Raw genomic sequence first — 6,000 nt, forward strand, 5'->3', positions numbered from 1 at the left:
AAAAGGCAGGGGAGATCATACCTGCTTAGGGTCTATGAAAGGCTTTCTGAAACAGGGAGCGTTTGAGCTGGACTTTGCGGAATTGGTAGGATTTGGATATAACTACACTCACATAGTAAAGGGAAATTGTAGGTGCAATCTTACAACTTCCAATGGGGCATTTTATTGGGTGATTTCTTTTCTACATTTGTTAAATATATTAGGTTTTTATCACAAATTTAGCTGCTGCCTTAAGACTATCCTAGTTGAACCTGAGATACAAGTATTAGAAATGCCATTGAGCCCTTTGACCGAGAAATTCCACTTGTATAAATCAACGCCAAATAAAAACTCGCACATGTGAACTCAGATGCCTGTATAAGGATGGTCATTGTATCAAATGTTTGTAATAGCAAAATATTAGAAAGAACCTGAATGTCCATCTAAAAGGGACTTCTTTATGATCAGTCCCTAGACCACTGCCTGGCACAAAAAAATAGTGGGTGCTCAAAAAATAGTTGTTCAGGGAATGAATGAATACATGTGATTTATTCAAACGAAGGGACTCTCTTCAGCTATTAAAAAAAGAATGACATATATATGTATGTACTTACATTGAAAAAGCTCCAAAGGATATTCATTGATAAAGCAAGTTGCAGAATGACTCTATTTATAAAAATGTGTATGTGTGGGCCAGACGCGGTGGCTCACGCCTGTAATCCCAACACTTTGGGAGGCCGAGGCAGGCAGATCACCTGAGGCCAGGAGTTTGAGACCAACCTGGCCAACATGGCATGGCGAAACTCCGTCTCTACTAAAAATACAAAATTTACCCAGGCATGATGGTGTGCACCCTGTAATCTCAGCTACTTGGGAAGCTGAGGCATGAGAATCGCTTGAACCCAGGAGGTGGAGATTGGTGGAGATTGCAGTGAGCCGAGATTGATCCACTGCACTCCAGCCTGGAGGATACAGCGGGACTCTGTCTCAAAAAAAAAAAAAAAAAAAAAAAAAGTGTGTGTGGTGTGTGTGTGTACATGTATGTCCCTATACATGAGTTAATAGTGAGGGCCTCATGGGTGGGAAGTGTAAGTGGGGAGCAAGGAGACTTTAACATTTTATCATCTAAATGCCAAAGACTCTCAAATTTATATTTCCAGCCTCAAACATCAGACTTGTATATTGAACTCAGCATCCCCACTGGGATGTCTAGTAAGTATCTCTAATTCAGCATGCCTAAAATCGAAGTCTTATTCTTTCTCCACGAATCTAGTTTTTCTATAGTTTTCTCCATCTCAGTATATGATCATTCTTTCTAGTTCCTCAGAACAAAAGCCTTAGAGTCATCTTATTTCCTACACACCCTTTATACAACCAACAGCAAAGCCTGTTGGCTCTGCCTTCAAAATACATCTGAAATCCAACCACTTCTTTTTTTTTTTTTTTTTGAGACGGAGTCTCGCTCTGCCGCCCAGGCTGGAGTGCAGTGGCCGGATCTCAGCTCACTGCAAGCTCTGCCTCCCGGGTTCACGCCATTCTCCTGCCTCAGCCTCCCGAGTAGCTGGGATTACAGGCGCCCGCCACCTCGCCCGGCTAGTTTTTTGTATTTTTTAGTAGAGACGGGGTTTCACCGTGTCAGCCAGGATGGTCTCGATCTCCTGACCTCGTGATCCGCCCGTCTCGGCCTCCCAAAGTGCTGGGATTACAGGCTTGAGCCACCGCGCCCGGCCTCCAACCACTTCTTAATATCTCTACCAATACCACCAGCAACCCTTAGCAAGCTTATGTCAATAGCCTCTCAACTGACCTCCCTGCTTCCACCCTTACCCTCCTGTAGTCTATTTGCAACATAGCCAGTGATTCCCACCAACCCCCTGTTCAGTTTCTACTTACAGTGACCTACAATATCTAGTGTTATTTCTTGCTGTGTAACAAATTACTCCCAAGTTTAGCAGCTTAAAACAATACACATATATTATCTCACAGTTTCTGTTGTTCAGGAATCTAAGCATGACTTAGTTGGGTTGTCCAAACCAGAGTTTCTCGCTAGGCTGCCATCAAGGTATGAGTTCAGGATCTCTCACAGGCTTTGATCAAGATGTCAGAGCAGGGACCTCACCCATCTCAAGGTTTAACTGGGGCAGAATTTGTTTTTAAGCCCATTCAGTGGTTGTGGCAGCATCCAGATCCTTACAGGTTGTTGCAGTAAGGGCCTTAGTTCCTTGCTGGCTGTCGACCAGAGGCTGGCCTCAGTTCCTTGCCTCATGAGCTTCTCCAGAAGGCAATTAATAACATGGCAGTTTACCAAAGTGAGCAAACAGGGCCAGGTGCGGTGGCTCACACCTGTAGTTCCAGCACTTTGGGAGGCCAATGCGGATGGATCACTTGATGTCAGGAGTTCAAGACCAGCCTGGCCAACATGGTGAAACCCCATCTCTACTAAGAATACTAAAGTTGGCAGGGTGTGGTGGCACGCACCTGTAATCCCAGCTACTGGAGAGGCTGAGGTGAGAGGATCACTTGAGCCCAGGAGGCGGAGGTTGCAGTGAGCCAAGATCCCACCACTGCACTCCAGCCTGGGCAACAGAGTGAGATTCTGACAAAAAAGAAAAAGAAAAAAAGTGAGCAAACAAGAGAGAGTTGAAAGAGTGAAAGATTACCTGCAATTGGAAGCCACAGTCTTTTATAACCTAAACTTGGAAGTGGCATTCCATCAATTTTACTGTATTTTATTCACTAGATCAAGCTCACATTGAAGGGGAAGATATTACACAGGGTATTAATACTAGGAGGCAGGAATCATCTGGAGCCATGTCAGGAACTGCCCATCACAATCTACCTGACCTGTCTCACCCAGCATTACAGCTTTTTTCCCATACCTGTCTGATCTCATCTCCTATTGATCCTCTCCTTTGCACTCCATGATCTACCACACAGGCCTCCTTGCAGGTCCCTGAATTGCCAAGGCTTTATCCATCATGAAGGCCTCCTCACTTACTGTTCCTTCTACCCAGTGAAAGAAGCTTCATTACTTACTCTCTCAACATCTTTAGGTTTTGGGTGTTCCTTGACCTTCGTATTTAAAAGTTCAACCCTGCCGGGCGCGGTGGCTCAAGCCTGTAATCCCAGCACTTTGGGAGGCCGAGACGGGCGGATCACGAGGTCAGGAGATTGAGACCATCCTGGCTAACACGGTGAAACCCCGTCTCTACTAAAAAAAATACAAAAAACTAGCCGGGTGAGGTGTCGGGCGTCTGTAGTCCCAGCTACTCGGGAGGCTGAGGCAGGAGAATGGCGTAAACCCGGGAGGCGGAGCTTGCAGTGAGCTGAGATCCGGCCACTGCACTCCAGCCTGGGCAACAGAGTGAGACTCCATCTCAAAAAAAAAAAAAAAAAAAAGGTTCAACCCTCCTGCCATCTCCTATCTAACTTGCTTTCTTTGTTTTTCTCCAAAGCACTTGTCACCGTTTGATATACTACATATGTTTATATATTTATTTTATCATCTGTCTTCCACACTAAAATGCACGTTCCACGAAAGCAGGATATTTTGTCTGCTTTGTTCACTGCTTTATCATCAGTGCCTAAAGCAGCACTGCCCAACAGAAATATAATATGAGCACATATGTAATTATAAATTCACTCGTAGCCACATTAAAAATTAGTAAAAAGAAGCAGGTGAAATTAATTTTGATAGTATATTTTCACTGGGTGTGGTGGCTCACGCCTATAATCCCAGCAATTTGGAGGGCCGAGGTGGGCAGATCGCTTGAGCTCAGGAGTTTGACACTAGCCTGGGCAACATGGTGAAACCCTGTCTCTACCAAAAGTACAAAAAATTAGCCAGGTGTGGTGGTGTGACACTGTGGTACTAGCTACTCTGGAGGCTGAGGTGGGAGGATCGCTTGAGCCCAAGAGGCAGAGGTTGCAGTGAACTGAGATTACACCACTGCACTCCAGCCACTGCACTCCAGCCTTTAAGATGGAGTCAGTATATTAATGAGATAATCTGCTCTCTTTTTCTCATAATAAGTCTTCAAAATTTGGAGTGTATTCTACCCTTACACTGTAATTTAGATATTAAATTTTCATCAGAAATCTATGAGGATCTGTATTTAGACTTCATAAACTTACAGTTGAAAGAGTACATTCACAAATTCAAGGTGTTCCAAACATACTTAAAAAGTTTTCTAGGCTGGGCATGGTGGCTCACACCTGTAATCCCACCACTTTGGGAGGCCGAGGTGGGCAGATCACCTGAGGTCAGGAGTTCGAGACAAGCCTGGCCAACATGGTGAAACCCTATCCCTACTAAAAATACCAAAAATTAGCCAGGCATAGTGGCGGGCACCTGTAATCCCAGCTACTCAGGAGGCTGAGACAGGAGAATTGCTTGAACCCAGGAGGGGGAGGTTGCAGTAAGCCGAGATCACGACATTGTATGCCAGCCTGAGCAACAAGAGTGAAACTCTGTCTCAAAAAAAAAAAAAAAAGTTTTCTAATGGCCGGGTGCGGTGGCTCATGCCTATAATCCCAGCACTTTGGGAGGCTGAGGCAGGAGGATCATTTGAGGTCAGGAGTTTGAGACCAGCCTGACAAACATGGTGAAATCTTGTCTCCTCTAAAAATACAAAAAATTGGCCAGACATGGTGGCTCAGACCTGTAATCCCAGCCCTTTGGGAGGCTGAGGCAGGTGGATCACGAGGTCAGGAGTTTGAGACCAGCCTGGCCAATATGATGAAACCCAGTCTGTATTAAAAATACAAAAATTAGCCTGGTGTGGTGGTATGCACCTGTAGTCCCAGCTACTCTGGAGGCTGAGACAGAAGAATCACTTGAAACCGGGAGGCGCAGGTTGCAGTGAGCCATGATCATACCACTGCAGTCCAGACTGGGTGACAGAGTGAGACTCCATGTCTAAATAAATAAACCAGCCTGATCAACATAACAAGACCCCATCTTTACAAAAAATTTAAAAATTAGCTGGGCATTGTGATACACGTCTGTAGTTCCTGCTACTCAGGAGGTTGAGACAGGTGGATCACATGAGCCCAGGAGTTTGAGGCTTCAGTGAGCCATAATTGCGCCACTGTGCTCCAGCATGGGTGACAGAGCAAGACCCTGTCAAAAAAACAATTCTAATAACTGTATTTCATACCAGTTTTGTATTTAAGTATAAATTAACTAAAATTACAAATGCATTTCCGCAGTCGCATGAGCTACATTCATGTCCTCAATAGCCATGTGTGACTAGTGGCCACAATGTTGCACAAGGCAGGCCTAGAACAGTGCTAAGCACTTAAGGGTTACTCAATAATTAATTATTATATACAAATTATGTGCAGCTTCTCCGATCGGAATATATTCATGATGACTTCAATGAGATAAATAAAGCAAAACAAAAGAAATCGTGACACCATGTTCACTTCTGTGTGTTGTTGAGACATTTATTAGAACCAAATTATAATTGTGGAGAGCTGTATGGTCTCCAAAGCATATTTATATCCATTATCTCATTCAGTCTTCAGAACAATCTGGAGAGGTAAACAGAGCCAAGATGATTTTTCCCCATTTTACAGATAAGTCACACAGTAGTTGGCAGGGCCAGAAACAGAAGCCAGGTCTTTTAGGTCTCTTTCAAATACACCACATGGCATTGACTAACCTTAAGGGCCCTGGGAGAATCTCCATCTTACTTTAATTCTATGCGGCTCCATTAGTCATGAATTTATAGTGAGATTGTCATATATATTTTAATCTGTCAGATAACTGTATATTGTTGGATACAATAATATAGGCAATATATGAGTATTTGAAAAAGTTAAAAGCCCTATTGCAATTATAAGATATTTTAAATAATATAAAACTTATTGAATATATATTAATCGCCTATGGTACCACTTGGAATAATGAATGGTTCCTTATTTCCCAAAGTCATCACCTTCTTTTTCACTTTTTTATCCTTCAAAGGGATATTTTTAAAAAAATTAAAAACATATTTTAAAAATTTTTAAATTTTA

This window comes from Papio anubis, chromosome X (assembly GCF_008728515.1).
Source record: "Papio anubis isolate 15944 chromosome X, Panubis1.0, whole genome shotgun sequence".
Taxonomy (NCBI): domain Eukaryota; kingdom Metazoa; phylum Chordata; class Mammalia; order Primates; family Cercopithecidae; genus Papio; species Papio anubis.